The 12,681-nt window shown below is 36.4% G+C and overlaps 1 protein-coding gene across 2 annotated transcripts in view; it reads left to right on the top strand.

Moving 5' to 3' along the window:
* Window positions 1-12,681, top strand: part of eml4 (EMAP like 4) — a 174,358-nt gene that overhangs the window by 96,833 nt on the left and 64,844 nt on the right. The window lies entirely within an intron of this gene.

Below are 12,681 nucleotides of genomic sequence, written 5' to 3'. Positions count from 1 at the left end.
ATTTGAATAGCAGCTGTGTGTGTATCAGTGTATGAATGCGTGTGATCTTGGGGGCTGCTTGAGGGAAGGCATTTTAATGTTTGACCATTAAAACTGACTTGACTTTGTTCTCCGTTTTACACACCGAATAAAACACACTGGCTGACTCCTGCCCCGCTTCTCTCGCTCTCACGCACACACGTATGCAGCAAGAGCGCATGCAACCTAAAGGTTTTTGGATGTTAAAATACTTTCTCCTTTCCTAGTTTGATATGTAGAGACTTTTAAGCAAGTCATTCAGTGGTTGAGAGCGAGGCGCAAACAGTGAGGCGCTAACAAAACATTGCTGTGTTTGTATGAGCGGCCCAACATGTTGACAGATGACGCCAGTTTGGGGGCGGGACTACCTCTTCATCGCCTATTGCCATCTGGTTTTTAGAAATATTAAGCAAAACAGTACGCATTATTCCATTATTCAAGTGTTTTAGAAAGTTGTATGTTACATTGTCGTCCCATGACCTCGTCACGTACAGTTATCGTATTGTAAATATTTAGCATTTTTAATCAAATTTAGTGTAAAATGTCTTTTTTTAGATTATTGCTATCCCAATAGTGATCTGTTGATGATTATATGTAAGTGCAAAATTTAAGCTGCAAACAAAGACATAGAATAATGCTAAAACGTTTACATGCACATGTATTTTTGCGATCCCCCTTATTTAAAGCTACACTGTGTGATATTTTCCCCCATCTAGCGGTGAAAAGGTATATGACCATCCAGTGAATATTAGTTTCTGTTCCTCTCAATTCTGATTTCGTTTTAACTCCTACGGTGGCCGATTTAGTCCAAGATTAAGATGGCTTCCAGTTCGACCTCGTCCACATTCGACACGGTGCCATCGAGTGTTAAAACACGAAAGGCGAAGCTTGAATTTACGGGTATGTCCCTCTTTGGCTAATGTACTTTCAAGATGGAGGGGCAACATGGCGACCCGCATTCGAACCCCTCACCCGTATGTATCTTCAATGGCATATTATAAACTTACAAGAATACTTTATTACTTGAAAGAAGTAAATATACATTAATGAGCACATATATTTTTGATAGAACTAAGTGTTTTTAGCTAAGAATAAACTAAAAAAGTTACACAGTGTAGCTTTAAAAAAAGGGCTTGTAGATGTTTGAGCAGGACTGTACATAACGCCTGTGGGCGAATGAAGAGAATGAAGGATTGTGCATATGAGGACAGGAGAGATTGAAGAGCTGGAAAATCTGGCACTGTGTTATCCTCATCCATTCAATGCGCACTCGTTTCCCGTTCGCTGTGGGATGTGCATTGATGTATCGCAGGACTGTGTGTCCCGGAGAACACTTTCACACCGCAGTGTGTTTCAGTGACACCCCCCCCACACACACACACACACACCCACTCCGCCCAGCCATGACTGGACTGGAGGTGCGGTCACACTAGACCTCATGTTCCATTCAGAAATCATTCACACCATTTCACACTGAGTGCTGGGTTGGATTCCCGTATGTCAGATGATAGGCTTTGGAAAATGTAATATTGTTTTTAGTTAACAAATGTATCCAATTAGACCAACAGACAGACTAATTCATATTTTACTCAACACAAGCACTAACTCATGCAATTTCTCGAAAATGAAATATTAAGAGCAGAACAAAAATAGAACAATTTTCATTATAGAAATTTCCATGACTTTAGAAGATTTTACTCTGATTTCTCCAGGCCTGAAGTTCCTTGTTATTTCCATTTTTTTGACTATTAAAAATGCAGACCTGGTGTAGACAGTATTATCTGTATTATTATGTTATTGCGTTTTTATTTGATCAAAAATACAGTAGGATCATTCTATGTCAAGTCAAACAAATTTCGGAAACCTCCATGACTCAAATTTTTTATTTTGTTAGTATTTTTTCTGAAGAACGACAAACCTAAATACTGATGAAAGCCACAATGTTAAATGTAACGGATGTATATTTACTGAGTAATCCACAATTTTGTAGAGGAGGGTCAAAATTACTTTTTTGGAGTCAGGTTACAGAGGGGTAAAAATGACTTTAGAAAGATGATAGCATCATTATTTTATTTTTACACAGAGATTAGTAGGTCTATTAGTTAAATCTGTTTACTTTTGCATGCCTGTAACTCAAGAAGTATTAAAGATATCTTAATATAATTTTAGAGTTTGGTTTTTAACACTTAAATTTCTTTTGGTATCTCCATTTTAAAGGCCATATATGGTTCAATCCCAGAGATATGGAGATCTTAATGAACAAATTGGTCAATTGTACACACATTTTCAGTGGTCAAAAACCAAATGTGAATCTCTTCGCACACAGCTGATGCTGCTTTTTTTTATAGCTGAATATCTGAACAACAAATAATGTTGAAACTAGAAATGTATCGCGTTTTTTCAACTATCAACACAATTGAATACACTTGTCTTGTTCCATAATTATTGTTTTTCCAAAGTTTGTGCGCCTGTCACTCAAAACGTATTAAAGATATATTAATATCCTTCTAGATTCTAATTCTTAATACACTTTTCTTTTGTAATCTTCATTTTCAACCCCCTATATGGTTCAATCCCTTAGACTTGGTGATCCCAATGCGGCTCCATGTTCAATTTGTTGAATATTACCCATTTTCAATGGTCAAAAACCAAATGTGGTTCACTTTGCACACAGCTGATACTTATTGCATTTGAAGGGGAATATCTGAAGAATAAATAATGTTGAAACTAGAAATGTATCTTGTTTCCCTCTGTCAAAACAGTTGCATACAACATACCTATTATTTCTGTGTTCAAAGCTGAATTTTCAATCATTCTAATATGATGATTTGCCGCTCAAGAAACATTTATGATTATTAGTGTTAAAAACCATTTTGCTGCTTCATATTTTGGTGGAAACCATGATACACTAAAAGTTTGGGGTAAGTAAGATCTTTTAAAACAATAGAAATTAATAATTTTATTCAGCAAGGATGCATTCAAGTGACAATAAAGACATTTATAATGTTACAAAAGATTTCTATTCCAAAGAATCCTGAACTAAAATGCTCACGGTTTCCACAAATATGTGTGACGCACCTTAACTGTAATGTGTGTATGAAAGAGGATGTGTGTGTGTTCAAACATTTGATATTCTGTGTGTAAAGGAGCTGGTCATTGGGGGGTTCATGTAAAGGGCTGGAGCTAGAAACAATTTTACCAAATGAAAAGAAAGAAATAACAATTCTGAGGCAGTGAGCAGTGCAAACGGGCAAAACCGAAACCAAGCCTCTAAACAAAATACAAATCCAAGCCATGCACAGCGATTGCCAGATAAAACCCTAAGAAAGACGGCCAAGCTCTGACTCAACACACAGTTTGGACAGCAACACTACTCATTCTTTATTATGACTGTTTTCCACATTTTACAGCAATAGTCATCAAAACTGGAAGCTAATTGCCAAAACAAACCTCAAAATAATGATATTATTTATTGTAAGCATGCAGACTTAATCAATACTAAAATGACCTTAAGTCGACAGATCATTCTTCCTGAATTCTTTTCTATTGTGCTTTTTTTTTTTTTATATGAAAAGTATCAATGACATATTTTTTAATTCGGAGCTTTATTGTGAACATTAAAAGAAAGGATGGGGCGTTCCTACTTTAAACTATTAGAATTTGAATTAAATTCTATCTATCTGGGCTTCAAACTGCAACTATTTGAGTTTGACGCAATGCTTTGAATCTCAAAATGGTGCTTATGTTAGATATAACATATTTCAATAATTAGGAGCCTGATAGAATATCTGATAAGCAGTTACAACTTAGTCCTGCTGTCAAAATATTACATTTTTGCCTTATACACTCTTCTTTCTTTTTTTTTTTAAAGAAAGAAATACTTTTATTCAGCAAGCATGCATTACATTGGTCAGAATTGACAGTAAAGACATTTTATAATAGGACTGGGTAAAAAATATTGATTTCTCGATTTTAATCGATTCTCATTTTTACGAACCGATGTCGATTCTTAAATCCCAAGAATCGATTAGTCATCCTGTTTTCAGTTGAATACAGCGTGCCTCCCATCCAATAAATCGCAATAATCTTTGTACTTTGTTACTATGGATTTGAAACAAAGTCTCCGATTTCAAATGACGCCCATTTTATTACAAAATCCAAAAACATAAATACCGTTTTGTTGTTCGCTCTGGCGCAGCTCAAGAGAAGCGGCACATGAACTGATCTTCTCTTCCGCCTTAATACCAGTTACAGCGTGAGAAATAAACATGCATGAGCATCTGAAAGTGTGTTAAAAGATACAGTAAAACTTATCGAAATCCGTATCATGTCATGAAATCAGTGTTCCAACTGCGGAAAGATGTCAGTAAAACAGCTTGTAAACAATGTTATGTAATGTCACATTTACCTCAGAAAAACCACATCCAGTGTCCATAAACCGGCTAGTCAGCTGGAAACATTAACTCCAGAGAGGAGCGTTTTGATAAATATATGCACCATATCTCATATTCATTATAATTTTTAATGTTCTTTAATATTTAATGCATGTTTGAATAAAGTTTTTATGACGGACACAATTTAAATGTTTATATTTCATATAACTTTATTATTATAAAAATATAAAGTTTTATAAGTGTTTGTATACAAATCAGTTCATTTTTACCTTCAATATTATAGTAGGTTACAACTGACTCCATACAGCATTAGTTCAGAGATTTGTTTAACTTGAGAAATTTTGCCATGTATTGTACCTGATATATGAAATAAATCAATATAAAATAATCGATATTGAATCGAATCGAATTGCAAACTTGTGAATCGAATCAATTTGTGAAATTTGTGTCAATACCCAGCCCTAATTTATAATATTACAATCTTTTGAACTTACTTTTCTTCATGCTTGTCACAAAATTAAGCAGGGCAACTGTTTTCAACATTGATAATAATCATAAATGTTTCTTGAGAAAACAAATCATGTGACACTGAAGACTGGAGTAATGATGCTGAATATTCATCTTTGATCGCAGGAATACATACAATTTTACAATATATTCACATAGAAAACAGTTATTTTAAATTATAATAATATTTCACAAAATAGCTGTTTTTACTGTATTTTTCATCAAATAAATGCTGCCTTGTTAAGCAGAAGAAAACATGAAAAACTTTTACAGACCCCAAACTTTTGAACTACAGTGTATAAATTAGGCGTTATTAACATTAAATGTTATTGTCATTAATATCAGAAAATGTGTAACTCGTAGTATGCTAAAACATGCAATGCATTTTTTTTAAAATACAATATGTATATTTATTTTAAATAGTGCTGCGCGGTTTCTAATTTTTTCCCACTATTCTCATTCTCTCTGAATTGTCTCTCTCTTCTCTTTCCACTGCCCATATTTCCTCGCTGTGCCCTTTATTCTCACTTTTACTCCTTCATTTCTCATCGGCTCTCAGCATGTTGATTTGACTTTCAAGGCTGACTCACTGCTCAATCCCATATCTATTCCCCCTCATTTCCCATAATCCCCACACTAGTATCTTTCCCCAAACTCTCACTCTTTCCACTCAAGTCCTCTCCCAAACCTCAGTCCGTGTGTATCTGTGAAAGGGCTCGATTCACTCAGGAAAAGAGAAGCGCTGGTGTCTTTCCCTCTCGCCGCTCAGTGCTGTGCTGTGACCAGTGTTGGGGGAACGCATTACAAGTAACTTGAGTTACGTAATAATATTACTTTTTCAAGTAACTAGTAAAGTAACGCATTACTTTTCAAATTTACAACAAAATATCTGAGTTACTTTTTCAAAAAAGTAACACAAGTTACTTTTTCACATTTATTTGACTGACAGCTCTCCTGTCCCCATGTTGAGAAAAATAAGTGGAGAGGCGTTGTGTGTAAACATGATGGTTATTGTAGTTCTAGACTAAATGTGAGCATTTACTCATCTCACTTGCACAATAAAGATTCTGTACTCCTCAAAATGAATAAAATCAGTCAAATGCAAAATCAGAGTACTCAAACCTCAAATATATAAATGTTAAATAAAACGAATATTTGTATGCATTAAATCTACCTTTATTGACCAATGTTGTGCTGCTGACCTTTGATGATTCAGTTAAGCCATGAGCAAAAATTACTAGATTTTTTGTTTTTATTGGTAAAACGTTTTTCTCCTGTGTCCTATTCTTCCATTATCCAGAATGGCAGCACATTTTTACCTCAGCCTGAGGCCTATTATTTCAATTTTGGTATGAAGAGGTCTTTACATTTGCACAAAAAATGACTTTTTTTGCTATTAAAAAACAAAACAAAAAAGCAAGCCCAGCCCAGGTGAGAAAAAGTAACGCAAAAGTAACGTAACACATTACTTTTCTTAAAAAGTAACTAAGTAACTCAATTAGTTACTTTTTAAGGGAGTAACGCAATATTGTAATGCATTACTTTTCAAAGTAACTTTCCCCAACACTGGCTGTAATGTATTGTTTTTGCAGTTAATGTGATGAATATCAGTGGACAACTCGAATAACTTCAGCGAGATGTCTGGGTCAGGAAGGCAGTGTGCTTTATTTTGACTGTTTCTGAGGTGTTTTTATTGCTAATAAGAGTGTGTTTGTTTATATGAAGAACACTGAATGTCAATAAGAAGGACTTTACCTTTGCATGCTCCAGTTTTTTGCTGTATTTTAAAGCTACACTGTGTGATATTTTCCCCCATCTAGCGGTGAAAAGGTATATGACCATCCAGAGAATATTAGTTTCTGTTCCTCTCAATTCCGATTTCGTTTTAACTCCTACGGTGGCCGATTTAGTCCAAGATTAATATGGCTTCCCGTTCGACCTCGTCCACATTCGACACGGTGCCATCGAGTGTTAAAACGCGAAAGGCGAAGCTTGAATTTACGGGTATGTCCCTCTTTGGCTAATGTACTTTCAAGATGGAGGGGCAACATGGCGACCCGCATTCGAACCCCTCACCCGTATGTATTTTCAATGGCATATTATAAACTTATGAGAATACTTTATTACTTGAAAGAAGTAAATATAAATTAATGAGCACATACATTTTTGAAAGAACTAATTGTTTTTAGCTAAGAATAAACTAAAAAAGTTACACAGTGTAGCTTTAAGCATGAGTGTGATGGAGAACGCCAGCGGTTTGGGAGAGGAACAGGCTTCTGATTGAAGGCAGATATTTCCTTGGTTTCCTGTTGGAGTTGGGTCACATAAGGACTTCCTGTGAGGCTGTGCTGACTAGACACACACACACACACACACACACACACACACACACACACACACACACACACACACACACACACACACACACAGAGAGAGACAGACAGTACAGTATAGTGTAGTACAGTACTGTACACAGGAAGATGCTTCTTCTCTTCTTCTCTTCTTTAGTGAGAAAGCCATCTCACTAAATACACGTGCATTCATTATGTATCTGATCTAAACGGCATGATCTGTCGTGACTTTTGACAGCAGTGTGAGCTTCCTATTACTGAGACACACATCTGAGAACAAACATCAAAGTGTGAAGGATTCAGTTTCCTTAATTATAATGAGGGTGAAGATAAAAGATTGTGCGGTTTGTATGACATTCTCTGTTCAACTAGATTGCCAAACTTGCACTAAATTACACGTCTATAATTGGAAAAATTTTCAACTTTTTATCAGTTTAAAATGAGTTTTTACCCCCATCATGTTTGATTGTTAATTTTCAACAATCAGTAATGGGGCCAAAATGTAAAATGACTTTGGTTAAAATGCACCAAAAATTTGTTAAAATACTGTTCCCAAGTGCACTTATCCTTTTTTCTTCCTTTTTGTTGTATCTGTAATGCTTGTTAAATTATTAGGCAGCGGCTATTTGCACTCAATAGATGCTTTTTACACTAAGGGCCCTATTTTAACGATCTGAAACGCAAGTGTCAAAGCGAGAAGCGCAAGTAACTTTGTGGGCGGGTCTCGGCGCAGTTGCTATTTTCCCGGCGGGATAAATGGCTCTTGCGCCCGGCGCAAATCTAAAAGGGATTGGTCTGAAGTAGCTTCATTATTCATAGGTGTGGTTTGGGCGTAACGTGAATAAACCAATCCGAGCGTCATCCAACATTCCCTGTAAAAGCAGGTGCGCAAGTTCCATTATGAATTGCTATTATTATGGCGTATTTACCAGGCGCACGCCAGGAGCGGTTCACAGCCGAGGAGACTGATGTTCTTGTAAGAGCAGTGAGAGACAGAGAAGTGAAGTTGTAATGTTGTACATTATGGTAAAGGTGATTTCACAGTCTTTTTTTTTCTTCAGTCTTTCAGTTTTTTCAGTTTTTCAGTCGATTTTTTTTCCTGGTTCTTGACGGACAAACCAATTTGTCAGATGTCCTTATATACATATATGTCTTGCCACTATTGGGCAAACAGGTCTTATCCTTAATTATTACAATTAGCCTGAATCATTTGTAAGCTAGATTTATGCCTATTTTTTCACATCTTCGTGGCACACCACAATGATTTCCGTCATCTCATGTGTTAATATTTTTTTAGTGTAACAATTTATGATTTGCAAAAATAACTGTTGCATCTGTGTAGATTACATGAGCAAAGTGTATGCGCGTTGTGCACGCTATACATTATGGTCAAGCATGCGCCCTTAAAATAGCATAATGAACAACGCGCAACGCGCCACTGACTTTAGACTAGGTTTTTTCTGGTCAGTGGCGCAATTGTTTAATGGAACAGCAAAATAGCACCAGGGATTGTTTGCGCCGGAACACGCCTCCTTTTTTGCGCTGAACCGCCCAGGGAGCGCAAGTTCATTCACTAGTTTAGCGACGTGCTTCTGTGGAGGGAAAAGCGCGCTTTGCGCGGGTGCAAAATAGGAATGACACATGCGTCGGTGTACAAAGTCAATTGCGCTGGGTGCAAGATAGGGCCCTCAGTGTTCAAAATGCCACTGCTAGATTATTGACTGGTATAAGAAAGGGACAAAGGGACAAAATCACCCCCTTTTTATCATCCCTTTAATAGATACAGATTTCGGATCGACTTCAAGGCCATATTAATAATTGTTTTAAATTTTAAATGGTCTTGCTCCCCCTTATTTGTCAGACCTTATTATTCCGCACCGGCCAGTAACAAATCGGCAGATAAATGATTGCTCCATGTACCACGATCCCGACTTTGTGCCTTTTCGATAGCCGGCCCTAGGCTATGGAAACACTTACTGCTTGCCGTCCGCTCTGTCCCCATTTTGAAGAAGCACTTTTATAGCTTGGCGTTTGACTCTGACCCAGGAGAGAACTAAATATTAATTGTATGTTGTGGTGTTTTTATTTTCTCTTGGTTTGGTTTTATTGATTGCTTTGTACAGCTATTTAGGCTGCACCTGAGGCAGTAGAAATGTGCTCTATAAGAAAATAAACTAAACTAATTGCAAATAATATATTTTCTTATGATATTTACACTGCAATTTAGCAGTACTTTCTTTGCAATAGGCTAAGTGTAAAAAATATTGATTTCTCGGTTTTAATCGATTCTCATTTTTACAAACCGATATCGATTCTTAATTCCCAAGAATCACAGAGCATTGTAGTGCCCCTCGCAATAATCTCTGTGCTTTGTTACTATTGATATGAAACAAAGTCTCAGATTTCAAATTATGCCCATTTTATTACGAATTTCAAAAACATAAATACCGTTTTGGCGTTCGCTCTGGCGCAGCTCAAGAGAAGCGGCACATGAACTGATCTTCTGTTCCGGCTTAATACCAGTGTGAAATAAACATGAATGAGCTTCTGAAAGTGTGTTAAAAGATACAGTAAAACTTACCGAAATCCGCTTCACGTCACATGTAATCGCTCAATCAGTGTTTCAATCCCAGAAAGACGTCAGTAAAACTTGTAAACAATGTCATGTAACGTCACATTTACCTAAGAAAAACCACATCCAGTGTCCATAAACTGGTTAGTCAGCCATTTAAATGTTTATATTTCATATAACTGTATTATAAAAATAAAAAAAACATAATTGAGTCTAATGTAAGTGTTTGTATACAAATCAGTTAATTCCCATTGTTTACAGCATTAGTTCAGAGATTTGCTTTCCTTCAAAATTTGCCATGTGTTGTACCTGATATATATCCAACATAATCGATATTGAATCGAATTTTGAAATTTGTGTCAATACCCAGCCCTAGTAAATAGTTGTTAGATGCTATTTATACTTACAAATATTGGCAGATACTATTTGCACCTCAGTGTTGTTGTACATTAAACAGTATGCCATAAATAATTATATTTATTAAAACTATTAAATGGATGCGCCTTATTGGGACAATAAAGCCCTCCCTACACCTACCCCTAACTGATAAACAGTTTATTATTAAATATACGTTAGACACTTAATTCCCACTCTCTGATCTGATTTGTGATGGGGAAAGGGAGTAGAGTGAGTTCTGCAAAAGGCGGATTCGAACTCGGGTTGTTTTGCGTCAAAACTTTCTGCATCGGGCCCTACACTATTAATGCTTTTGACAATCGTAATTTTGTCTGGCCCAAACAGACGTCAGTTTGGTTGGCACTTTGTGTAAATAGACACTCCGAAATAATAATAATAATAATAATAACGGTCATGGGTTTGATTCCCAGGGAGTGCATGAACAGAATAAATGTACCTTGAATGCAATGCCACTTTGGATAAAAGTGTCTACCAAATACATAAATCAAATATAAATTATTATACAATAAATAGTAATATTGATTAATATATATTTTGAACTGTAATAGGTATTTTTATGTTATTTAGCATGTCTAATAGAAAAGAATAATAGAAGTTCAGTTGCTCCAAAATAATGTTGAATCAGTTGATTATTTCACTCAAATTAAAAACATTCACAGAATTCTGCAGATTTTCTTATAAAATCATCACAGAAAATAAACAATGAACCTGCAGATTCTGTGTGGGGAACTGTTTTTCGGTTTAAGAATAAACCAAGAGCACTACATAATTAATATCTTGATAAATTGGTTGATTTAAATATTTATTTAATAACATTGAACATCCTGATTACATTTTTAATGAAACCTGCCCGAGGGGGATTCCGGATCATGCGTGAATGTGAGCGGTAGTAGTTTTATGGAGTGGTTTGTTCAAACACACGCACGTCACACACATTCTCTCAGCGCTCTGATGAGGTCAGCAACACACTGCGTGTTTTTGTTGTGGGCTAATGGAGCGTGAAACGGAGCCATGTGGTTCTGACATCGCATCGCCGCCTCCTGAGATAATATACACACGCGAGCGCGTGCCCTGGAGAGAATCAATCATTTGAATCCAGCACACAAGGGCCGAGGGTGCCGTCACACAATAACTGCACAGGCGTCGGCCTCTCTCACAGCAGAGGGGTCAAGTGAAGAGACCGGTGGGACTGCCTAAATCAGACATTAACACACGCAGGCCGCTCAGAGACGGTTTTAAATAGCATGGCTGATGCAAACCGTTGCAATCATGGCACTGAAGTTTAGAGGAGAATCCCATACCAAGATCAGTCTGTTCTGAAGCATTACAGGACAACCAGTGCTAGTTTAACATGAGCCCATGTGGAGTTTATTCTTTTCTAATTAGGGCCCGAGCACCGATGGTGTGAGGACTGGAATTGCTCAGTCTATTATTATTCTTCTCCGAAATGAATTGCTTTTTTGAGGGCCTAAACATGCTCGAAAACTCATGAAACTTTGCACACGTGTCAGAAGTGGTGAAAATGTACGTCTGTTATGGGTTTCAGAATTAGGTGTGGCAAAATGGCTCGATAGCGCCACCTACAATATTTAAATTAAGCGCTGTTCACGCTGTTTGACATACAAGTAGGGTTGGGTATCGTTTTTTTTTTTTTTTCTCGATACCGGTGCCAAACTGATACTTTTAAAACGGTACCTGTGCCTGAACCTAAACTTTAAAAAAAAGAGCCACAACACGAGGTGGATGAGATTAAAGAATGGCTTTTTTTTTTTTTTTTTTTTTTTTTTTAGTATTTAAATTTAACAATTTATTACAAGTTTAAAGTATACTTAAATATATAAATATAAATAAATACAAAACACAATTTATTTAACAAATTCACAGTAAAACCACCTAACCCAACAAATTTAACTCTGTATTCTTGGTCTGCTACAAACCAGCTTCAAGCTTCAGCTTTATTTTGCAGAAATATAACCATATTCTCTGGCGAAATATTTTAGAACGCGTCGCCTTATTGTTTCCATGGCGACGTGTCATGCTTCTCACATGACACACAGCAGCCGCAATAGCGCTGTATGACCGCTCAGCTGTATCGGGTTTATTTAGTTTTTTCTTTTTTATTCAAAATATTCACAAACTTGCTAACTGTCATGAACTATCTGATATTCTGATTTTCAAATATGTGTGAGTGAATGTGTGTTAGTTGATCTATACTGTGCGATGGGCGCCGCCATGTTTGTGCCTCAGAGAATCGGATCTGTGGGATTTACATCATGTAAATTCATAATAAAACCCGTAGTCAAGTTATAACTGTCTGAAAGGATTGTTTTTGCCGCTTCCATAGACATCAGTTTGTGTTTTTTTGCTAGTACTTATGAGCATTTAAATGTCTGAAACCTAAAATAAACATGATGTGGTTGAA

The sequence above is a fragment of the Gobio gobio genome, assembly GCF_949357685.1.
Source record: "Gobio gobio genome assembly, chromosome: 18".
NCBI classification, from domain to species: Eukaryota; Metazoa; Chordata; class Actinopteri; order Cypriniformes; family Gobionidae; genus Gobio; species Gobio gobio.
This window is presented reverse-complemented; position numbering and strand designations above follow the sequence as displayed.